Source organism: Protopterus annectens, chromosome 2.part2 (genome assembly GCF_019279795.1).
Source record: "Protopterus annectens isolate FY-2018-M chromosome 2.part2, PAN1.0, whole genome shotgun sequence".
Lineage (NCBI taxonomy): Eukaryota > Metazoa > Chordata > Ceratodontiformes > Protopteridae > Protopterus > Protopterus annectens.
Window position 1 is genome coordinate 515,352,657 of NC_056730.1, and position 26,289 is coordinate 515,378,945.

Below are 26,289 nucleotides of genomic sequence, written 5' to 3' on the forward strand. Positions count from 1 at the left end.
GAAGGAGCAGTTGCCTAATTGGAAGCAATCTCTCCTTAGCCTGAACAAGCAAATAAGAGCACTAGTGAAATACTCCAAAGCAAACTTCAAGTCTAAACAGGCAACATCTACTAAAGACAGTCATAAGGCCTCCTTTACATATGTCTGCAATCTCAAAGGAAGCACTCAGATCTGCTCAGAACTGGTGGTCAAGGACACCACATACACAAACAGTGTAGATATAGACAACCTGCTGGCAGACAGGTTTAGTGAAAACTTCACCCCTCTGCCCCCCCATCAGTAAATCAGGACATCCCCAGCACCTGCCCCCTCCCCTTATCTCTAGGTCTAGGGAGCAAGTCATAACTGCCCTCTCAAATACAAAAAAAATACAGCCTCCATGGGACCTGATAACATCCCAGGCTGCATCCTACATGAACTCAGGCAATAACTTGCAACACCATTAGGCACCTTATTCAACCAAAGCCATGTATCAACTTCATCGCTGCCGAGTGGAGGATAGCCACTGTCATCCCTCTGCACAAAGGTGGAATGTCCACCGATCCAGGAAATTATAGACCCATCAGTCTAACTCGCCTGATCTGCAAGGCCATGGAGCAGATTATCATGGACCTCATTAACAAGGACATTGGCAACCTCCAAACACACAATCCCACACAGTTTGGTTTCGTCAAGGGGAGATCATGCCTGTTAAATATGGTCGACTTCTTTGAGACAGTCACCAAAGCCATGGATGAGGGGAAGACAGTGCGCACCATCTACCTTGACCTGGCCAGATCCTTTGATACTATTCCCCACTTGGGTAAACTAGATAAACTCTCTCAACTAGGTATCAAGCTGTATGTTACCAGATGGGTTGCAAACTGGCTCACTGACAGAACCCACCTAGTCAAAATAGGGGAAATCACCTAAAGCAGTAGACCCCTAATAAGAGGTGTACCCCAGGGATTGATCTTTGGGCCTGTGTTGTTTGGGTTATACTTTTCTGAGGTGTAGGCCAAAACCAGTGGGCTATGGCTGACCAGGTGTCAGATGAATGCAAGCTGCTGGGCACTGCCATCAATTCCCCTAGATATGTGGACATCCTCCAAGAGGGTCTCATCCAAACAAATGACTGGTGCCAGAAACAAGGCCTCAAACCGAATGCCAAAAAATGCATCATCATCCCCTTTGGGGAGAGAGATGCCCCCACAAATTATCACATTAATAATAAGGTCCTAAGCACGCAATCAGTCATGAGATATTTGGGCACCCAGACTGATAGCAAACTGACTTTTGACCACCATATTGCCTCTGCTGCATGGGAAGCTTTCTACATGGCCCACCTCATTAGTAAGGGTATCTCATTCAGGGACAAGGAGGTCATAACATCCCTGTATTCTTCCCTTATAAGACCCATTATTGAGTACAATGCTCCTTTCTGCATTTACCTCACAAAGCACATGCAGCAGCTAGAAAGACCACAGAGGTTCCTCACCAGGAGGAAAATATATCCACTGTCTGCCATAATTTTCAAGGGAATAGTGTAGTAATTGTTGATGCTCAGAGTGAGAGGTGTAACAGAGCAGAGTGAGTAACTAATGTGACTTAGTGTGAAAAATGTTAGGCAGAGAATGGATTAAGGATGGTATTTCTAGAATTTTCTGTTTGTTAATGTTTTCTTTTTCCTAATGACAAGTGGCAGCTCTTGATTAAAACTGGACTTTCTGTGCTAGAGTGCTGACAGAAAAGCAAAATGAATTTTAAATACTAACAACATGCTTTACTGGATGGCAGGGAATGACTGGTGAGCTATATACTGAAGAGAAGTTTGATTCTCACTGATTTTGCCTTTTAAAAAGAGGCTCGTACTGTATATATTGGCCTTTATTCACTAAAATCTGGGACAAGTGGACAGATAATGTGACATCTGATCAGACTTTTCACTTGAAATGCAAAGAACAATATGAGTAAAAGTAATAAGATTCATCATGGCTGGGGATAGCGAAGATGTAGTAAACTAGAAAGATTTTCTGTTTGGCCCCAGATTTCTAGCATTCTGTGTGCATCTTAATATTATAGTCAAGCTTATTAATGTAAATCCATTTTAAATATTGGATACGGCAATAAAATTAACAACTGTAACTTGCGCAAAGGATATTAGTCAAAGGCCATTAATTGTCAATTTGTATTGTGTTACTTTAAGATTTTTGACAATATATGGTAGTTTATCTCTATAGTTCCATGCTTACTACTTGCAACTAACTCCTGTGGTGATCCCATGAACATCCACCACTATGTTCAGAGTTTACTAGGTAAGGGGGACTAAAGTAGATTGCCATGCTTTTTTTCATATTACATATGACTACTAGCAATTTAGAAGCTACCAATCTTTCCACTGCATGTCTTTGAAATGTGGAATGAAATCAGAGCACTTGAAGTAAACTCACACAAACACAGGGGAGGACATGCAAACTCCACAGAAGGTACCCCAACCAAGAAGTGAATAGGAAAGCCACTTGCCATGAGGCAATGGTGTTACCCACTGTGCCACTGTGTTACTATTATTAGTTTATTTGCCTTTTAGAAATTTTTGTTTATGCAATAATCTGAACAGGATACCTTTCAGCTGTTAAATGTATCCACAGTTGCTGTGGTGTGATCATGAGGGTGATCCAAAGCCAGCTGTGGGTAAAAATTCTGATATACCCACACACAGTTGTGGATTACTGATGTTATACAATGACATTATTTAAGAAAGAAATTTCTTAAACAATGCATTGCATAACTGCACTTAAATCTTCTTCTGTATTGTCTTCTGTAGGTTTCTGTACTGTGCAGGCACATGAGACTTGCATTCCCACACTTGCATAGTACATCACTGCAGCACAGGAGAAGCAACTGGTGAAAAGGGGATCATTTTTTTTTCTGTTAAAGAAAAATGAAACTTTATGAGGGAGAATGCAGAAATACAAGGAAAACCAGGTATGTTTCTGTTTTAGTTTTGCAGAATGTACCTGATTTTCTTTCGTATTTTGCTCTTTCCCCCAGCATATGCCAATAGAAAGTCTGGCCACTCAACAGAACTTCAGCAGAAGCACTTTTTTATTGGTATATGCTCCATTTACAATGGTTACATTGGTTGGGCTTTCCAATCAGTGCATTCATTTTTTAGAGAATCGATTATCCAAACTAATTGGGACCTAGGGTAGTTTGGATAATCAGACTGTTCAGTTAATCAAACATATAATTCAACAAGATAAAAAACTTCTAAAATCTTTATTTATTTATTTTTTTGCACACAGGGAATGCCCTTTTCAACCATTTAGTGATTCCAGTGGACAATAAAGAATTTTTTTTACACAAAAGTGGGCTACAAGCTCAAAAAACACACACAACTGAATATGTATAACATTTACATATTCAGACTTTATGATTTTTCCTACCCAAAAACTTTGGAAGGCTGTGTTCAGATAATTGACATTTTGGATAATCGACTCTCTACTGTATATTATCGCTAGCCTATAAATACTATACCACCAATAGTTATCTGCTTGGTCTTGATTCAGATATTGATTAGGCAAATGTATGTGCTGCTTATAATTGCTATGATTTAAGCACAGCACAATGATTTTTGACCTCAAAGATTTGCCTTGCTCCTCCTAGATGTATTGACTCTTCCAGTTTTCCTCATAAAGACATGTTCAAAGGTGCACACATTATTAAAACAGCTGAAATATGCTAATACAAAGATATTTTATCACTAATTATACAATGCTGGCCCTAAACATTCAAAAACGAGCATGATGACTGGCCAGCCTAACCAACGTGCCTGTTGTAAATCCAAGAATATACTAATGGAAAAAGGTCTGGTTACCTGGACTTTTTCCGTTAGTATATCCCAATTTATTTTTTTTCTTGTCCAGAGGTAACAACAGAGAAAAAACGATCTCCGTTGCTTTAATCTCGCTATGCAAGGTAGCCTTAAAAAAACAACAGAGATCTTCCTTTCTCGTTGCTTTTTTAAAGATATTGCGATATGTTAAACTTGTTTAACATAGCGAGACAGCTTAAAAAACATCAATGTAAATCTTCCTTTCTCCGTTGCTTTTTTAAAGATATCTCGCTATGTTAAACTCGTTTAACATAGCGAGATACTTAAAAAGCAATGGAGATCTTCCTTTCTCCGTTGCTACCTCTGCACAGCACCGATGTACTGATTAAGTGTGGGAACAGGACCCTTACCCATGCACAGTACATCAGACATGCCCCAGGATACCTGCGGAAGGGTAGCACGGAGTCATTATACAATGACATTATTTAAGAACAGCAAGGTTTTTTATCTTAAATAATGTCATTGTATAATGGCAATAGCACACGGCTGGGTGTGGGCAATGCTGTATTTTCCCTCGGTTGCCTTTGTTTGGTCACTCGGGCTTTGCCCTCATGGCCAAACCACACCAACCGTGGGTAAATCCAGCATTACCCACACCCATCTGTGGGTTATTGCTTAAGTATATGAGTTCTAGTATCTAATGAACTTCTATTAAAAATAAGAAACTGCTCCTCTTTTGTGCCTTCTGCTCTAATTTCAAAGTACTATGATTTAATGTTCAGAGGGTGAGAACTATATGTGCTCATCATACATCTCAAAGATCAGGAACAAATCCATAAATAATCAGGAACAATCAGGGACACTTTTAAAATATTAGTACTACAGTTAACTCAAGACATTGACATAATAAGAGAATGTGAATTAATCTACATTTTCTGAAGTAAAATAATCTATAACTGTCATTGTTATTATTTAACAGCTGAAAGGTATCCTGTTCAGAAATTCATTAAAAACGTCAGCACCTGTTGGTGGAGTGAGGCTGTATTTATGTACAAAAAAATTAAAGCAGCCGATAAGAAGAATGACTCCAGCGGTACAAAGGTCGATGAGATCTAAAACTTAAGAAGAACGAGATCTAAACAATTGACCAAAACACTTCCTTTCACGCAGGCTCTCTGCAAAGAAGAAGCACGAGATTGGACGCAATTAAGCGCGCATTTTTCTTTCCCGCCATAAAGTTGGTAGTGCGTCACGAAAGAAAATTAGACCGGAGTGGGATTACACCCGAATTTTAATTTGCAACTAACACAAATAAAGGTATTTTGTGAAAAGCAACCTAAACTATTCATCCCTTTTTCTGGATTTTTAGACAGTAAAGTTATCGTTAAATAACCTTTCTTTTAAGTAAACAGTGATAATAATATGAACGAGCCATTTCCCACGCATTAGTTACCGTTTCATAAGTCTAATGTGTGTTGTTTACAACTTTCCACATGCGTTTCGTTTGCATAGATAAATTCACATTGCAATATCAGTCAGAAGCGGCTAAAAGATGGAATCATGCGTAAATGTGCATAGTGGGTTGTGCACCCAGATATTAATGAAATGAATTAAGGTCTCCTACATTTTATTTATTTTGTGATAACACTAGCGATCTTTACCTGAAAAAAGTGTTCATATTTTGCGGACAAGTAGAGTTATTTTCTGGTTCGAAACTGCCTTGTAATAATCTTTTAGGTATACCAGACAGGAAGCGGTTTGCAACCCGAACGTGTGCGGCCTCCCTCTTAATCATGTCAGAAAAATAAATTTAAGAGAATAGTATATACGTTGTGTGGTACCTTTTTATCAAACTGAACTACTTCAGTTACAGAGCTTTACCTCTTGTATTCTGCAATAGGTCATAGGTGGAGACAAATTAGACATTTTCTGTGCAAAAATCAAGGACGCGTCTACCTGTAAACCTTATTTATTTTACCAGTCCAGGACACATTTTTTCTGAAGGATTACCGTCTAATCCTTTTACGTAGAACGATCCTGATTTGAGCAAAAACATGCTAAATACAATGTGACCAGTTGTTAGAAGAAATCTAATACATTTGTTCACTGTAAACATAGTGGAAAGACGTGCGCCTTTTCAGGGGCATTCCAGTAGCACTATTTGGTATACTAGAGAGCAAGCCTCTCAAGTGTACCTCATTACGAGGAACGTACCTCATTTGAGGTCTTAAAAAGTTCATGTTCCTCGAAGTTCCACATTGAAAGGGTCTGTAACACATTCAGTGTTGGGAATTTTTTTAAGTGAAATCCATGGTAAATAGAAATGATCTCATATTAATTTATCATCATATTAATTTATTAAAGGTTCTTCTTTATAAGTAAAACCAGTATAGTTTAACCATCCTATGACCTTCATAGCTGAAGTTGCTAGTAAGCCATTAGTAAGTGTTCCCCATTTTGCCCATTTGTTCCACATTATGAAGGCTAGTGTTCCTCATTTTGGAGATGGAAGGTTGAGAGCTATGCTAGAGAGGCCTTGATTTTTTTGAAATGATAGCTTCCATTTTTCTAAGGCAAGCAGCACCCTGTCGACTTCGGCCCACGATTATTACACTTGCCAATTGAAGAATCATGCCTCTCAAGTATTACTATTTTCACAGAATGTTCAGATTTTTGCCTCACAAGTCAGCTTCTCATAATGTTTGCAGTTTTCAGGCAAATCACTAAAGATTGAAGGCACTGAGAGACATTGGAGTTTCAGACTTCTAATCCTTCAGTGAATGCACGGCAATACAAAATATGTTATTCTAGCAACTTTAAAATATGTCTTTTTCCCTACACAGTTTTTGGCTTTGTCCAGCTTTCTTGTGCTGAGAGCTTGAGAGGTATGATATAAAACGTGAAAGTTCAGAAAAACTGGACTGACAACAGCCTTCTTTTTTCTGTGAGTCTCTACTAAATGCCAAATGTGTTAATTTCACGGTTTCTTTCAGCCTGTACTTTGGTAGCAGTTTAGCATATCACTGTACTGTAATTCTCTGTTCCATCACTTTCTGTTTTTCTTAATGGTGCTCGTGTACTTAATTACCTTGTAAAATATGAAAACCAGTGGATTTTTAGCAATGACTAGCTGGGCAGAATAGCCAGTGTGAAAGAGTGAACTGACTGTTACAGGCAGTTATGCAAGGAGTAAGATGTATGTGAGAGGCTATGCATCAGTCACATCTTAATACATGAGCAGGGGCATAGTAAGGTGAAAAAGTTAGACCACTGGTTGAGTGGCATTATCCATTGTATGTAAGTTACATGTTTTTGATGCGTATCTTCGTGAATGTGTTATTACATTTGTAAAATGGATGACATTAAAAGACAAATTTGTCCCTCCAGCAAGTTCTATTAATGTCACATACCAGGTTAAGGTCTTTAGAGCGAGTAATCCATGTACCATTTGACTTACTGAGATGCAGCATTTCCAATAAAGCAGGGTCAGAGATTGCCTTGCATGCAAGGTAGAGATCGCATCTGAGTAGTCTGCATGAAACAGAATAAATTGACATTGATTTCAGATGATCCACATAGGATAGATGTTTAATACATTGAATTTTCCTTGTGAGGAACCTTTGTAGTTTCTCCAATTGCTGCAGGTGCTTTAAAAGGTACATACCAAAAGGGTCATTATACTCAATTATTGGCCTTATGACGAAAGAGTACAGGGGGGTTATAACTTCTTTTTTTTTCCTGGAGGCAATGCCCTTACTTATGAGATGAGCCAGATAGACTGCCCTTCTTACCACTGTGGAGACATGGTGGTCAAAGGTAAGGTTGCTGTCAACCTGTGTGCCCAGGTCTCTCACCACTGAGTGCGCACTTAAGGTGTGGCTGTTGATGTGGTAGTTAGCAGGAACATTGCCCTTACCGAAAGAGATAATAATACACATTTTTTTGCATTGAGTTTAAAGCCATGACTTTGGCACCAATCATTTGTTTGTGTAAGACCCTCTTGTAGGATGTTGACATCATTTGGAGATTCTATGACCACTCCCAGTTTGCAGTCATTAGAAAACTTTGTCAGCCACAGACATTTAGTTTTTGCTTGCACTTCAGAGAAATAGATTCCAAACAGTAGAGGTCCCAGGACTGATCCCTGTGGAACACCACTAGTTACAGGTCTGCTGTTGGAGGTGGATTCCCCTATTTTGACTAATGGGTTCTTTCAGTGAGCCAGTTATTGACCCATCCCATCTAATGATATACAGGTTGATATAGTTGGGTGAGTTTGTCAATAATGACTGAGTGGGAGATAGTGCCAAATGTCTTGGCTAAATCTAGCACAGATTTCCCCACGTCCGGGGCCTTGGTGACTGTCTCGAAGAAGTCCACCAGGTTTAACACGCATGATCTCCCTTTGATAAATCCAAACTGAGTAGGGTCAAGTGTTTGGAGATTACCTATATCTTTGCTGATAAGGTCCATGATGATTCATTCTATGGCCTTGCGGATAAGGCTAGCCAGGCTAGTAAGTCTATAGTTTATGGGGTCAGTGGAAGCACCATATTTGTTCAAGGGAATAATGGTGGTCATTTTCCATTCAGCTGGGATGAAGATGATGCTTAGACTATGATTGAAAAGAGTACCCAATGGTGTTGCTAATTTATGTAGAAGCCCTTGTAGGATGCAGCCTAGGATGTTATCAGGTCTCATAGATGCTGGTTTTTAGTCTTAGGGTGTTTATGACGTGCTCTTTAGAGATATGAGGTAGGAGACAGGTGGTAGGGATGTCATGGTTGCGGGGACAGGGGAGTGAAGTTTTCACAGAACCTGTCAGCCAACAGGTTAGCTATTTCACAGAACCTGTCAGCCAACAGGTTAGCTGTGTCCACAGGCTCAGTATATGTGTATCATTAACTACCAGTTCAGCACAAATCTGGGCCTTTCCTTTTAGGTTACTGATGTAACTAAAGAATGTTTTATGGTTGTCCATCCATATTATGAGGGTAAAACTATCAGAAAGCTGAACGATAGAATATGTGAGCATTATTATATCAGGAAAAAGAAAAACACAAATGCCCTCTTTAGGCATACTACTGTTAGTCCCAGTTACAGAAATGTACTTTTTTTGCTATTAACAAGGTGATGGTTGTTTCACTTGGAGAGACATTGAGACTTTGGTTGAGATCAAGGAACTAGTTTGACAATTGAGGCTCAATAGCTCAGTTTCACCAGGGTTAAATGAATCTGTTTCCATTTCTAGTGGGAAAGATGAAAGCTGCTGTAGTTTAATCATTTTATCTATATTTAGTCATGTATACATTAAATATACATATATTTATACATCTTATTTATATATGTATTTATATATATTTTATACATTTGTCATATTTTTTATACTGCAATATGTTTAGCATGTTAATGAACTGTTCTGATTGCTGTTTGGGTTTACACATCTTGTTTCCTGTTTTTACTATGTCTTGGAGTGCAGTGATTTAATCTGATTTAACAGGTTCACTACTAAATCTCGAATTACGGAATCTCGAGACTCTGAATCCCGAAGACCAGAATCTCGAGATTCCGTAATACCGAAATTAAAAAAAACAACATTTTTTAAAGCATAAGTGGGGGCAAGCCCCCTTTCACCCCTGCAACTTAAATATACCAACTCCAAGATCGCACCACAGTGGAGTGAACAGCAAAATAGTGCCATGCAGAGCGGAACGGAAATTTTGCCGTTCACTCCAATGTAGTGTGATCTTGGAGTTGGTATATTTAAGTGCAGGGGGTGTGGGGGGTGCAGGGAGGCTTGCTCCCCTGCATATACCTTTCTAAATGTTTTTTTTTCCCTTTATATATTTTTTTTAATTTTGATGTTACGGAATCTCGAGATTCTGGTCTTTGGGATTCAGAGTCTTGAGATTCCGTAATTCGAGATTTAGTAGTGAACCCGATTGAACATGTTTAACCAATTAATTGCATTACAGTGTTTCCTGTTTGTGGGTTGTGTGTATTTAATGCATTAGGTTTCACCAGAAGTCACTCTGATGAAGTCTTTTTAAATGTAAAGATGAAAGAGCTCAGTTTTCTTTTTGAATAAACCAATTTACAGTTTCGTTGGTGGTATATTTTTTGAGTTATTATTTTGAAATCTGAGATGTGTTTGGAGATAGAGTATTGTGGGTAAGGGAGGAGCTTGAGAGTTTTCTAGTGGCCACGAGCTGTAAATAATGGCAAAGCCAGATCAAAGGGTTGGATCCAAACCCAATTGTTAAGGAAGAATGGAAATGGACAACACAGATAGAACATTATGGTGAATACATAACTTCTTTTTTTTAAGAAAAAGTGGCAAGGAGGTTCCAAAAACAAGTATTGAACCTCACAAAACCAAGGACAGTCTAACAAGTATGAATGATTATTCCAGAGACCTTCTGACCCCCTCCCACCCTGACCCCTTTTTTCTTCAGAAAGTCTGAATCTCCATTTTCTGTTTGGCAATAGATTGTTTCAGACAAATGGGTTCTCAGAGTCATTCATAAAGATTACAAATGGCAGTGTGAGGACATTTCTCCTTTTCAGGAGGTCATTCCTCATCCTACAGATCAGACTCTTTGTTTCCATCTGTTCTTCATCACATGGTGTCCCAAGGAGTGATAGAACCAGTTCATCCTTCCCAGATGGTGAATGTTTTTTATTCAAGGATATTCCTAGTGCCAAAGAAAGAAAATGCTTAGACACCAGTTCTGTATCTTTCTTTCTTAAGCCTGTTTGCGATGGTGCCTAAATTCAAAATGAAGTCACTTCACAACCTGTTACCTCCTCTTCCTCTTTCAAGTTTCCTGGTAACACTAGACTTAAAAGATGCTTATAATTACATCTGTATTCATTCAGAGTTCAGACATTTTATGCATCTGACACATTATTATTTCTTTGCCCTGCCCTATGGACTATCCACTGCACCAAGAGTGTTCATAAAATGTCTAGCTCCAGTTATAGCTCATTGCAGGCTACAGAGTATCCACATTTCCCATATTTAGATGACTTGCTTATCTTTGCAGAGTCTTTTCAAAGTGTCAGTAATCTCTGTCTTGGGTGAGAGAGCTCTTACACAAGACTGAATTCCAAAAGATCATTCAAAAGTATTTCTTGAGTCCCTCACTCAAGATTGTGTTCCTGGAATGTCAGCTAGACACCTTAGTTCAATGAACTTTTCTTCCATGGGAAAAATAGATCTTTACTTAGATTTGTTTTTAAGGTTTTCCACACAGACTTTGGTTACTGCTAGGGAATATTTCAAGATTTTTGGGTCTCATGGCAACTATGATTTTCATGATAACCCTGGCAAGACTCCACATGAGAAAGATACAGTAGTATTTGAAATCTCTTTGGTCCCAGCATCAACTCCCTTTATCTTTTCAAAAACGAATGCTGGGGTTTGTCGGAAGAGAAATCTTTTGGTAGAGATAACATATATCCCTAAAGCCAGGTTTCCCCTTCTCCCGCCCTGCATGGAAGCTATCAGTCACCACAGATGCTTCAGACTTTGCTTGAGGAGCAGTTTCAGTAGGAATAAAAGTGCAGGGGTTGGGACCAAGGACAGATGCACGCATGTAAATATCAAAAAGATGCTTGTCGTGATCAAGGCAGTCAACTCTGTGAGCCATCTTTGGTCCCTGGGATTACAGACAATATCAAAGTCATGTGGTACATCAGCAGACGGGGGGAACCAGGTTAACATCCATTTGCAGACTAGCCATGTTAGCTTGGGATATAGCCTCACAGCACAGTCCCATTCTACAGGCAGTCTACATTCTGTCAGAGCAAAATTGTTTGGCAAACAAGCTGAGCAGCACCAGGGCAGACCCTCACAAATGGAAACTAGATCATGGTGCCTTAACGAGATTTGATCCATGTGTGGGGAGTTCCTTATGCAGACCTCTTTGCCTCCTCTCTGAAAACTCATCTGGTGAGATTGTTCCAGAACTCCATGCAAGAATGCCTGGAAAACAAATGGCTTTTCTTTTCTTTGGACAGGAGTGTTCCTGTATGCTTTCCACCCTTTTCAGTAATATCCAGGGTGCTCCTGAAGATTCAGAAGGAATCTACAAAAATCATTGTGGTAACTCCCTTTTGGCCCAGCAAACATGGCTTTCCCTTCTTTTGGAAATGGCCAGGTACACTTACCACAAGCATCTTCACAGACTGGATCTACTCACTCAAAGACAGGGGTGTTTGATACACCGTGACCTATAGCCACTATGGCCTTTCTTATTCCTCTATCAGGGTTCATTTATCATCCATTTCAGTATGTTTGTCCATGGATCTTCCTCTTTTAATGCAGTCTCCAAGAAAACTGGTGGCCCATCATTGGGATCTTAATTTTGTGTTAGAGAAGCTAACACTTGCTCCATTTGAACCAGGTAATCTTGTTTACTTGACTTTCTTAACATGGAAACAGTTTCACTGATTGCTGTGATCTTTGAATGAAGGGTATTTCAGTTGCAAGCTGAGTCAACCCTATTTCTTTTTCCATAGGGATAGGGTTTTATTGAGAAAAAAAAATCACCTTTTATGCCTAAAGTGGCATGCACATTTTCTTTAAGCCAAACTATCCCTCTCCCCATTTTCTTTCCTGAACCTAATAATAAGGGAGAGAGGATACTCCATATCATGTATGCCCACAGACAACTTAGGTAGCATCTTGACAGAACTAAATTTTTCAATTTTTTTGGATCAAGTGTTAATTTTTTGTGAAGAACAGAAGAAGGGACAACCTGTGTGAAAACAGACTATTTCAAATGGTTGTTTAAGGGAATTACTTTTTGATCAGATGTTGTTCTTTTCATTCATTTGTCAACTGGTGGGTTTGGATTCGAGACTCAGATCCAACCCAGCTGCTTCTACCAGATCATCAGATCCAGAAACTCTTGAGCTCCTCACTTTACCCATGATGCCCTACCAAGCTGTCACACCATAGGTCTCATTTGCTGCCATTCAGCTTCAGATGTGGCTTTGTAGTTTCATTTAGCCTTTTTAATGAGTTATTGTCTCAAATTATTTTCTCCTCTATTTTTCTAATTCTCCTACCTCCCAACCTTAATCTTTTTAGCTAATTCCCGTACTTTTTTTAGCTACCGTTTATCAGTACCTTCTTAAAGTACCGTTGTTGGTACTCTTTGCCTTTTGACTACTCATTTGAATACTTCTTTTCTGCCATTGTTGGTAGTTCTTTCGCTTGCTAACTTCATTCCCTTTTTCCTTCACTTTAAATTAAAAAAAAAAAACCTTTTTCTATCCTTAGTGTTTTAGGTAATTCTCTACTTAGACAACAATGGCTGACAAGCCAACTGGGTTTAAAAAGTGAGTTACAGTGGGCATAAGCTTCCCAATTCAGATGCCCACAGGGAATACATGTATTGTTTAGGTCCTCTGCATTTGAATGTGGATTATTCAATCTGCTGTGGATTTAACTCCAGAGGCTTAACTGATTGGAGGAATAAATTAGTCTTGAGAGGCCTACTTCCGTCTTCCTGTAATTCTTCAGTTGCTGGGGCTCATCCCCTACTGAAAAGCTTAACAAGAGTAAGACAGAGTCAGCTACCAGGGAAAGGAAGTCTCGTAAGATGTGTCTGGACCATTATTCATCATCGGCTCATTCATTGGAGCCTTCTTCTAAGATGTATAAGAAGTCGGACCCAACTACCTTGGATCCAACTGGTTCAAAATCTAGATCTCCTCAGATCTGTACCCCTCTGTTCCTATCTGATCCAGTTTCTTCATGGCTCCCTTCTCCTTTCCTGGAGGGATCTCCACGTAGGCACTCCAGACTTCCATACACCACATCATCTCTTAGATCTTCAGGAAGCTTATCAGAAGCCGATGTGGATAGGATTATGAAAAAGTTTATCAGAGTGTGGATCCAGATGGAGGTTCTACTGGCTCTGACTCACACCAGATCCACATGCCATCCTTTGTCCACTTTTCCACTGGTACCGCCTTCTACCATCTGACCCACAGTTTCTGAGCCTTTGGATCCAAGAACTCTGAGGGTGTATTCATTGAATTCAGACAGTCTGTTCTTTGATTCCAATGATTTCCCTGAGTCGAGTGAGTCTGAGACATTTGGAGTCAGAAGGCTCTTGGAGCCGAAGTGTCGGTGCCAGGTCTGGAGGATTGTAATCGATTCTGAAGCTTTTAGAACCATCTCTTCCCCTCAGAGCGTCGGTGATGGACAGCTTGGGTCTAACTCCCTCTTTTAGTGGAGTGCTGGTAGGATTGCAGGAGCTGATGGTTCAAAAATGTCTGTCTCCTTTCCTGTCGACTTCTTTGTCCCTCTAGGAATTCTGCCTTTGAGGTTGTGGAGAGAGCTTTCTCTTTTTCTAGAAAAGGGACATCCCTATCCCCCTTGGATCAGACCACTTTGACTGTATCAGTTCTATGCTCTGAGCCTTATCCATCCATTCCAGTTGGACAGCCAACCTGAACTAGTCTCCAGTTGGTCCATTAGGACATGTTATCTCTTCTGATACCTCCCCAGAACACCTCACTGAGAAAGTCTCTCGGAAAAACATATTTAAGAGGAGACACCTAGATTCCCCTCTGGAAACTGTCATGAAGGAAGGGTCCTTCAGATGTCCACCTGAAGACATCACCTTTGGAAATATCCTGGAGCTCCTGAAATAAAACGGTGGTTGGTCCTCCTATGCCCCCTCCCAGGAGGAATTGATGTTCCTGGAGGCTTTCAGGTCTGGCCCTTCTACTTCTTTGGTGACTGCCCCAGCCAAGGAGCTCATAGATCTTATTTCTCACTAGGCATGGTAGGATCTGGATACTTTAGAGCTGATTCCAGAGAGACCAAATAAAATTCTAGCCCCCTGAAGAACTGAGCACACTGGAGTAAGGGAGTTCTGGGTGATGCCATGGTTGTTTCAGCAGCCACTAGGAAAAAAACTGGCAGAACAGAGTTCCTCTGTCCATCCCCCTAACAGAGGGTCCTGGGCTTTGGACAGATTTGGTAAGAGCATGTACACTTTGGCAACCTTTGAACTCAAAGAGCATGCCAAATCTCTTTCTGTATCCATGTCTGATGAGGATGAAAACAGAATTTCATTGCAACCGGCCACCCTCCAGTATATTTCTAGTGCATCCATGAGGTTGATCTCCCATGCACTGGAAGATACGTTATACGCTGCAGGTTCAGGCATAGCCATTAAGAGACAAGCCTGGATGTGACTATGTGATTTTGCAGGGACTTTTAAGTCTGCATTCATCTGTATGCCTTTTGATGGATCTTCTTTGTTTGGCCCCAAGGTAAAGGACAGATGTGAGCAATAGGGAAAGACCTTGTCTGCCATGGATGTATGTTTTTCAGCCCATCAAAGACCTTTCTCCTGGAATCAGTGAAGAGGTAGAAAATTTGGTTTAGAAAATCCCATGATCCTTTTCAAGACTTGTGTGGAGATAGCTTCCCCAGAGAACCGGGAGGGGGAGCTTGAATGGAAGACACTGCCCTCATGGCAGAGGTGGCCCACAGAACCAGGCTTCAAGGAGTCCTTCTTATTAGCTCTCCTGAAAGGAGGCCTGTCTGTTTCCGTCTGGAGGCAGTTGGGGGACATTTGTCTCTGCACTGGAGAGCCTGGCTTTCTATATCAAAAGATTCCTGGATGCAGAGAATCATATCCAGGCATTTTTCCATACCCCCCTACCAGTGTGAAAAAGATCCCCAATTTTCTACCGAGTAAGAGGGAAGCAGTGACTACAAATAAAAAAGCTGCTAGAAAAATAACCATCTAAGAGATCTCCTTGGACCATAAAGGATTTGGAACTTACTCAAGACTCTTCTTGGTGCTAGAAAAGACAGTTCTTGAGACCAGTTCTGGATCTCAGCAAATTAAATAATTTCAGACAATATTCAAAGTTTTGGATGTTCACAGTTCAGTCCATTTTCCCTCTGCTGCAAAAGGGTGATAGGATATGCTCGCTAGATCTTCAGGATGTATACTATCACATCAGAATAAACAGGCACTCGAGAAGATACCTGCACTCGCAGTTGCAAACCAGTCAGAACCAGCTCAGAGCACTCCCCTTTAGTGTCACAACAGCCCCCATGGTGTTCACCAAATGCATGCCAGTGGTAGCAGTTCACTTGAGACCACTGGGATTCTGCGTGTTTCAATACCTAGATGACTAGCTCCTAACAGCCCCAACCAGGCATCATCTTCTACAGGCAAGAGACTACTTGCTCCAGTTGTGCATCCATCTAGGAATCATGTTACAGTTACAACAAATCACAACTCACACCTACCCAGAGTCTGGAGTTCATTGGTGCTCTTCTGGACACAGGCAATCAGATAGCCCCTCTTCCCTCTTCTTGAACTCTTGAATACAGATGCTGAGGTCCGAAGTCAAGAAAGTGATGCAAAATGTTTCTTTTCCACCTCAATTAATCTTACAAGCCCTGGGTCCATGGCAGTGGCTATCACCCTCATTCCTCTGCCAGGTTTCACATGTGAATTCTTCAATGGACACTTTCATTCCAGTGGTCCCTTCTTCAAATCGATTAACTGCACCAGTCAAGATCACATGTGTGTGCAAAAAATATCTTCTTTCTTGGATTCATTCGGATAAGCTCTCCAAAGGCTGTCCATTTGTTCTTCCTCGGCGTGCAGCTGTGGTGACCATGGATGCCTCCCAACTGGGGTGGGGGGGCACTACTTGGTAGGACAGTCCAAGGTACATGATCGTCTGCAGAGGCCAAGATGCATATCAATGTCCTGGAAATGAGAGCAGTCCTACAAGTGTTACATGTCTTTCAAGATGCTATCCCATCTGGGACAATTGCCATTCAGACAGACAATATGACAGTGGTCTGGTATATCAACAGATAGGGAAGAACATGGTGGTGCTGTGGTAGCGTTGTCACCTCACAGTAAGACATTTTCCTGTTCGATTCTCAGCTAGAGCATCTTCTGTATGGAGACTTGCGTGAATGGGCATACCTTCGTTGAAGGTTGTGCGTTAGGGCCGACAACTCGGCATGTAAAAATCTACTGCCAATCATTAGCAGACCGGAGTTTGGCTGTGGCGACCCCTAACTGGGAAAAGCCGAAAGACACAACAACAACAACAAGGGAGGAACTAGTTCTTCCCACTTTGTCAAGAAGCAATGAGAGTGTGGCAGTGGGCACTCTCTTCTGGTCACTTTCTAATAGTAATGCACATCCTGGGGAAATCCATTGTGATTGTGGACAGACTAAGCAGGTGCATTGTGATGCCTCAAGAGTGGTATCTTAATGTCAAACTGGTGGAGTGAATTTTCTGTCTATGGGGCCAGCAGTGCTGCGATCTATTCACCTCTCCCCTCAACAACAAATTTAACAGGTTCTTTGTTCTGTTCCCTCCAATGGTGGAGTCGCCGAGAGAAGCTGTATTCCAGGAGTGGCTCTCTGGTCTCCTTTATGCTTACCTACTATTACCTCTAATTCTCAAATTTCTCCAGAAAGCATTCTAGTTGAAGAGCACAGTTACCTCATTTTACCCTTCTGACCTTGTCAGATTTGGTTTCCCTTCCTCTTGTCTCACCTTCTGCATCTTCCCTGGATACTGTATCCCATTCCAGATCTCCTGTCTCACCTGATGGGTGTGATTCATCCAGACTTAGCAGGCCTCAAACTGACCACATTGCTTCTCCAATTTCATTGATTGCTAAACAGCCTGAACTCTCCTTCACATTCCATCACATCTTATCTTCTCAAAAAGCTTCCACTAGAAGGATTTACAAGAATAAATGGAAAAGACTTGTTTTCTTGTCCTTTAGCAAGGACCTGGATCCTACCCATAGTCTGTAGTAAATTGTTATTCATCTGGACACAGGCAGTCAGATAGCCCCTCTTCCCTCTACTCGAATACAGACGCTGAGGTCCCAAATCAAGAAAGTGATGCAAAATTCTTCTCTTCTGGCATGATTAGTCTTACAAGCCCTAGGATCCATGACAGCAGCTGTCATCCTCATTCCTCTTGTCAGGTGTCACATGCAAATTTTTCATTGGACACTTTCAGTCCAGTGGTCCATTCTTCAGTATAGCAATAACCCACGCCTGGGTGTGGGTAATGCTGGATTTACCCACGGTTGGCGTGGTTTGGTCCCGAGGGCGAAGCCCGAGGAACCAAACAAAGCCAACCGTGGGTAAATACAGCATTACCCACACCCAGAAGTGGGTTATTGCTATTATACCATGACATTATTTAAGAAAAGAAACTATTACTTTTCTTAAATAATGGCATAGTATAATGCCTGTTTACTGCCCTTCCGCAGATGTCTGGCATCCGCGGCAGTTCTGATGTACTGCGTGCCTGCGCAGTACATTAGAGCTGTGGGCAAAAGCAACGGAGAGAGCAAGATCTCCGTTGCTTTTTTTTACGTTTTTGCTATGTTAAATGGGTTTAACATAGCGAGACAGTTTTAAAATAAGCAACGGAGATGTCCGTTGCTTATTTTAAAACTGTCTCGCTATGTTAAACCCATTTAACATAGCGAAACAGTAAAAAAAGCAACGGAGATCTTGCTTTCTCCGTTACTTTTTTTTTAAAAACATGTCTCGCTATGTTAAATGGGTTTAGCATAGTGAGACAGCTTTAAAATAAGCAACGGAGATCTCCATTGCTTATTTTAAAGCTGTCTCGCTATGTTAAACCCATTTAAAATAGTTAATAGATATACTAATGGAAAAAAGTCCGGGCGACCGGACCTTTTTCCATTAGTATAACTCGATTTACAATGTGCACGCTGGCCAATCAGCGTGCACGTTTTGGGGGGGTCATGGTATAATATCCATTAACCACTTCAGTCAAGATCACACAAGTGTGCAAAAGATATTTTCTTTAATGGATTCATTCAAATGAGAACTCCAAAGGCTGTCAATTTGTTCTTCCTCTGCCCACAGCTGTAGTGAGGTACATGATCCTCTGAAGAGGCCAAGATGCATATCAGTACCCTGGAAATGAGAGCAGTCCTCCAAGTGTTGCAGGTCTTTCAAGATGCTATCCCATCTGGGATAATTGCCATTCAGCCAGACAATATGTCAGTGGTCTGGTATATCAACAAACAGGGAGGAATCAGATCTTACCACTTTGTCAAGAAGCAACGAGATTGTGGCAATGGGCACTCTCTTCTGGTCACTTTCTAATAGCAATGCACATCCTGTGGAAATCCAGTTTGATTGTGGACAAACTAAGCAGGTGCATTCTGATGCCTCATGAGTGGTATCTTAATGTCGAAGTGATAAAGAGGATTTTCCATCTGTGGGGCCAGCAGTGCTGCGATCTGTTCACCTCTCACTTCAACAACAAATTTAACAGTTTTTTGGTCCTGATCCCTCCAATGGTGGAGTCACCAAGTTACCTCTAATGCCCAAATTTCTACAGAAAGCATTCTGGTTGAAGAGCACAGTTATCCTCATTGCACCCTTCTGACCACGCCAGATTTGGTTTCACTTCCTCTGGTCTCACCTTCTGCATCTGCTCCTGGATACTGTATCCCACTCCAGATCTCCAGTCTCACCCAAATGAGTGTGATTCTTCCAGACTTTGCAGGCCTCAAACTAACCACATGGTTTCTCCAATTTCATTGATTGCTAGACAGCCCATGCTCTCCTCTGCAGTCTATCATATCTTGTTATCGTCTCAAAAAGCTTCCACTGGAAGGATTTACAAGAATAAATGGAAAATACTTGTTTTCTGGACCTTTAGCAAGGACCTGGACCCTACTTAGAGTCTGGAGTAAATTGTTGTTCATCTGGACACAGGCAGTCAGATAGCCCCTCTTCCCTCTACTCTAATACGGACGCTGAGGTCCCAAGTCAAGAGAGTGATACAAAATTCTTCTCTTCCAGCTTGGTTAGTCTTACAAGCCATGGGATCCATGGCAGTGGCTGTCACCCTTATTCCTCTGGTCAGGTTTCACATGCAGATTTTTCATTGGACACTTTCAGTCCAGTGGTCCATTTTTCACCATCCATTAACTGCTCCACTCAAGATCACTCAAGCTTGCAAAAGACATCATCTGATGTTGTAAATCTTCATTCAATCCTTACTGATAGGACTTCAGTTCCATCCTTTCTTGGAACTGACATGGCCAGTATCAAGCTCGTGCCAGCCAAAAACTCTCAGCTAAGTCCTACCCACAATGCCCCTCTCATAGTCTCTTCAGATCTTCTTTGCCGCGTTCCTCGTCAGACGTGTCAAGCCTTCTCTCAAGCTAAGTGTAGCTTTTTTGTGGTTCTTTGTAGTTTTATCGACTAATTACCTTCCCTTAGTCATTTTTTTCTTCTAAGGTTATCTCTTGTTCCTAAACCCTATATTTCTTGACTAAACCCTACCCACTACCTTGGTAGTTCTTTCGTACCATCGTTGGTACTACTCCTTCTTCCCTACCTTGGTAGGCCCTTCCTTTAGCTTTTGGTATTTCTTAGTACCATTGATGGTATTCCTCTCTAGCTATCTGTTTAAAAAAAAAAAGAAATGCACTGTCCCTCCTTACTATAACTTCTTGCTGTTGTTTTGGTAGCTATAGTTTTTGTTGTTGGATTATAGTACTAGTGTGTTTTGTCATAATGTCAGACAAGGCTAAGCTTGGGTTAAAGCAGTGTGATAAGTGTGGGCATAAGATGCCCAACTCAGATGGTTACCCCTGGTGTGTTCATTCTTTGGGCGTTAATGACATTAATGTGTCTTGAGATATTTGTTTTAGCTTCAGCAACCATACGTTAGCTGAATGTAAGAACAAGCTTATTCTGAAGGGTATGCTGAAAACACCCTTCTTGGAGGCTGTTTCTGGGATGGAGGCCTCACCACCTCCCAAGCATAAGGATGTGAAAAAACAAAGAGAAATGGAGTCACTCAGTTCTGACATCTCCATCCTCCTTGGAACCAAGATGACACCAGGCTTCTCCCGTGCCGTCAGCGCAGACAACTTCGGCACCAGGGTCCCTGTCTTCTCTCTCGATGCCAACCTTGATTATGACACAGGCTCTTACCACTGTACCAACATTGGCACCATCCCCGGCCACAGTAATGATGTCTTACATGGCTCCACCTATAATGACACCTGCAGTTCCAAAGATTGAGCACCTTGCCAGAATCAGGTACTCTCCTTCTTATGACCACTTTTTTGGAGAACAGTTCAGTCCATTTATTGAGAGACTAGAATCTCCTTCTGCAGCTTCCTTCAGATCCACCAGGAGTCTTTCGGAACAAGATGTAGTGAGGGTTGTGGACCAGCTTTTGGCAGCTAGAGGATTACTGACCCCGACTAAGTCTTCCCTCCCTCTTGGAACAGAAGTTTTCATGGCGTAGTCACCTGTCTATCCTCCTCTGACCTTCTCCCAGGTCTTGGAGACTTTGGTTCTGATGTCCATCCCGGTGCTTTCTGTCTTGGCTTCGGCAGCGGAGGCTTCCCTGTCGGCACCGATAACTCTTGGTGCCATAGCTCCTTTGGAACTGGGCGCCCTCGGAGCAGTGATTAGGCTATCAGCACCGTGACACCTAGTTCAGCACAGATTTTTCTGTGGTGCTGTCTACGGTCATGGCTCGCCAGGCAGCTACCGGTCCTCTAGGAGCTCCTCACCTGGAGGCGGGCTCCTCAGGGCGGGATGTGACCCCGATTCCGAGGTCGTCCTCAGTTCCGGGCTCCCATCCCTCCTCGGGTGGACCTGCTTTTCAGGTGATGGAGAGGGTCCTCACTTCAACAGGCTCACAGTTTGGCACCATTAGCATTGGAACCAGAACTCCCCTCTAGCATGCAGCTGTCCCAACCTCCTACTTTGGGATTTTGAGCACGAGAGCTGCGAGATCTTCCCTTGAAGGGAACTCTTTCTCCGGAGTCCTCCTCAGAAAACCCCACTGGGGAGCCACCCCTGAAAAAACTTTGCAAGAGGAAGCATCTTGATTCCCCTGAGGAATCCATCACCAAAGACACTGATTACGATGAGGGAGAAGTGTCCCCATGGTCTCCCCTGGAAGATGTCTCATTCAGAGACATCCTCATGATTCTCAAGCAGAGGGGAGACTGGAAATCCCCCAACCCTGCTTCAGAGGAATTGTTGTTCTTGCAGGCTTTCCGTGCTCGACCATCTACTTCCTGGGTGACCCCACCTACAGGTGAGCTCATTAGGCTTATTGTGCAGTGTGCCTGGAATGCCCCGGACAACATAATACCTGTTCCCCGGAGGTCAGATAAAATTTTGTCCACACCTGAAGACCAACCCAACTGGTCCAAAGAGCTGGTAGTAGATTTCATGGTCGTGGCAGCAGCCACCAAGAGGGAACTGGCTGAAGATAGTTCCACTGTTCATCCCCTGAACAGGGAGTCTCAGGCTTTGGACAGACTAGGGAAGCACACTTATTCCTCAGCAACCTTTGCCATTCGGTCACTGAATTACCTGGCACACTTCACTTGCCTCCAAAGAGACCTAATCTCAGAAATGTCTGCCTCTTTGGTGGGGGTACTGCCTGAGCAGGTGCGTGATACTGTTGCCTCCCAGCTAGCTACCCTAGAATCCATCTCGAACTCCTCGATGTGCTTGATTTCTCACACTACCGAGGGGGCAGCTCGAGCAGCCGCATCAGGCATCGTCATGAGACGGCATGCTTGGATGTGTTTGTGTGATTTCACGGACCCTTTCAAATCTTCCTTTGTCAATGTGCCTGTTGATGAATCTTCCCTCTTTGGTCCCAAAGTAAGAGACACACTATCATGTAGTGAGAAAGACGGAAAGGCCTTGTCTGCTGTGGGCATACATTTTTCCACCCCCAGAGATCCTACTCCAGGAATCAGAGAGGAAGAAAATTGTAGTTCAAGAAGTCCCAAGGATCTTTTCATGACACTCGTGATGAGCAATCCCCCCCTGGGCCAGAGAGGGCAACTCATCTGGAAGACATCCCTTTTGGGGCAGAGGGGTCCACACAACCAGGGCACTAGGGATTCTTTCTCTGGCCAACCCTTCCAGTGATCCTGAACAGCGGCCCAATTGCTTTCCTCTGGAAGCAGTGGGGGAACGATTCTCTCTGCACCTACAAGCCTGGCAACTCATAACAATGGATGCATGGGTGCAGAGAATAATATCCAGGGGCTATCATATCCCATTCAATCTCACTCCTAGACCTGTAAAATGAATCCCCGATGTTCCACCAGGTCAGAGGGAGGCTGCAGCCTTAAAAATCGAAATGCTGCTAAGAAAAGGAGTCATCCATCCAGTCCCACCAGACCAAATAGGATCCAGGTTTTACTCAAGGTTCTTTTTAGTGCCAAAAAAGACAGGGGACTGGAGACCAATCCTGGATCTCAGCCTACTAAACAAATTCATCAAACCTCAAAATTTCTGGATGATCACAGTGCAGTCCATTCTCCCCTTTCTGGGGAAGGACAACTGGATGTGCTCTATAGACCTCCAGGATGCGTATTACCACATATAGATGAACAAACGTTCCCGGACATTTCTTCACTTCCGGCTGTTAGCCGATCACTACCAGTTCAGGGTACTGCCCTTTGGTCTCTCGACAGCCCCCAGAGTGTTTACCAAATGTGTGGTAATCGTAGTATCTCATCTCCAACTACAAGGATTCCAGGTGTTTCCATATCTGGACGATTGGCTCCTCACCACCACGACCAGGAATCATTTCCTTCTCAATCTCTTTTCCACTCAAGGCCTTGCTCTTTGTCTGGGCATTACGATCAATATAGGAAAGTCAAACATGTCTCCAATGAGAATATTGGAATTAATTGGAATGATCTTCGACACAAGCTTCCCTTCCTCCTCACAGGCTTTCAAAAATAAGAAATCAGATTCAAGTTCTCCTCCCACAGACCTTTGTACCAGCACACCTAGTACTACAGCTATTAGGCTGTATGGCAGCAACCATTACCTTAGGGCCCCTGGCAAGATTGCACATGAGACTACTACAGTAGCTCCTCTCATCACAGTGGTTGCTCTTAACCCACCCACGTGACCACATGATATGCCTTACAAGCCTTTGCAAACAAGAAATGCTATGGTGGATGAAGTCAGAAACAAATCTTTGGTGTTGACCATTCTGTCTTCCCCAGCCCAAGGCCACAGTGACCATGGACATTTCCCTGCTAGGGTGGGGGGTGCATTTCCAGGGAAGGATGGTCCAAGGCACTTGGTCCCTCATAGAGGCCAATTTGCACATAAATGTCGTGGAATTGAGGGCAGTTCTCTTAGCATTGCAAGCCTTCCACCCATCCCTTCCTTCCGGGACTATTGTAGTACAATCGGACAACATGTCTGTCAGCTGGTACATCAACACACAAGGAGGAACCAGGTCTTACCCCCTATGGCTGGAAGCCATGAGAATATGGCATTGGGTGATGGCTTCCAGCCACTTTCTCATAGCAATGCACATTCCCGGGAGCTCCAATCTTATTGCAGACAATCTGAGCAGGAACATTTTGATGTCTCACGAGTGGTCCCTCAATCCGATAATAGTGGCTCTAATCTTCCGCGGCTGGGGCAGGCCTTGCTGCGACCTGTTTGCTTCACCCCTAATCAACAAATGCAGAAGGTACTTTGCCCTGATCCCTCCTCATGGGGAGTCACTGAGGGATGCTCGGACACACGATTGGCCCCTGGGTCTACTGTACAACTTTCCCCCATTTCCCCTCACCTCAAAATTTCTACAGAAAGCTCAAAGGTTGAGAAGCAAAGTGATCCTCATTGCCCCTTATTGGCCCCATCAAGTTCCCATTCCTATGGCCTCACCTGATTCACAGCCCATGGATCCTGGATCAGTTTCAATGACTGCTGCCTCATCCTCAGGGACTGATTCACCCCAATCTCCACAGCCTCAAGCTCACAGATTGGTTTCTCCACTTCAGATGATTGCCAGGCTACCTGATATTTCATCCCCTGGTTATGAGATCCTTCTGGCTTCGCACAAACCATCCTGGACTAGGTTTTCTAGATGGGCCAAAGAACAAAACATTGACCCCTTTTATATGCATATTCAGACGATCCTACAGTATCTCACTACCCTGTTACACGTAGGAGGTTCAGCATCGACAATTACAGTACATTTAGCAGCTATTGCAAATTTTTACTATGGACTCGACAATCCATCTGTTATGTCACACCGACTGCAAAATCTTCATGAAAGGAGTATTACATATTAAACCTCCCGTCAAACCTCCTATAGAACCATGAGACTTGATATTGGTGCTTCAGTCATTAACAAGTCCTCCTTTCGAGCCTTCTAACTCATGTAATATGAAAATTTTGTCTTGGAAAACTCTACTTCTAGTAGCACTTACCTCAGCGAGAAGAGTATCCGAGTTGCAGGCCTTGAATGTCAGGAGACCATACTTGACGTTCCACAGGGAAAGAGTTTCTCCACATACTAATCCCCCCTTTTTGCCCAAGGTCATTTCTGTTTTTTCCGTCAACCAATCTGTTGACCTACCGGTTTTATTTTCCCACCATTCAAATATAGGGAATACCTTCTGCATGCCCTCAATGTTCATAGTCAACGTTGCTTCTACTTGGACAGAACTAAATCTTTCAGGAAAATGGATCAATTGTTTGTAGCTTTTTCAGGACTCAGAATGGGTAAGCCTGTTTACAAAATGACCTTATCTTCTTGGATCAGAAATGCCATTACTTTCATCCACTCAAAACAAAGTGTCCTTGCCTTCCAAAATAAAGGCTTACTCTACTAGATCGATAGTTACCTCAGTGGCCTTTCATTCCATAGCCTCTATGGATGATATCTGTGCAGCAGCCACTTGGGCAAGACCTCATACCTTTATCACTCATTAGAAATTGGATTTGGCCTCCAGGGGAAGAGCATCTTTTGGTTATATGGTGCTCAGGAATGTCCTTCCTTAGGGCCACCCAGGACTCAAGTAGCTGGGGACTCGGTCCTGTCAGTAAGGAATAAATGAAGATTTACAACATCAGATGAAGAAGTTATGTCTTACCATAACGTTCCATCTGTGTTGTAGATCTTCTTTCATTCATTACTTCCTGCCCTCCTTCCCCCTGCCTGGACTCCTGGTGGACTTTAGACTCTCCTTAGTAGTTAGGGTACCTGCTCAGACAGAGCCTCCTCCTATCACTATTAATCTTTTTATACTATAAGGGCAGGCAAACTCAATCTGAAGAGACTGTGTGAGGGGCATTGTGGAAAGGACTTAGCTGAGAGTTTTTGGCTGGTGTAAGCTTGGTACCGGCCATGTCGGTTCCAAGGACGGAAGCAACATTCTATCAGTAATGAATGAATGAAGATCTACAACACAGATGGAACGTTATGGTAAGACATAACTTCTTTTTCTTGTAGAGTCATTCAGATGAGCTCTCCGAAGATTGTACATTTGTTCTTCCCCTGTCCACAGCCACAGTGACCATGGACACCTCCCAGCTGGGGTGGGGGTCAGTCCTTGAGAAGGACAGTCCAAGGTACATGGTTCTCCGAAG

General features: G+C 42.5%; 1 protein-coding gene across 1 annotated transcript in view; it reads left to right on the plus strand.

Annotated features, from left to right (window-relative positions):
* Positions 1–5,069: 5,069 nt before the first annotated feature.
* The window catches only part of LOC122795687 (meiosis 1 associated protein), a 1,351,776-nt gene continuing 1,330,556 nt past the window's right edge, over positions 5,070–26,289 (plus strand). Inside the window, exon 1 of the mRNA XM_044063982.1 lies at positions 5,070–5,131. The gene's annotated coding sequence lies outside the window, so the exon portion shown is untranslated. The remainder of the gene's footprint in view (positions 5,132–26,289) is intronic.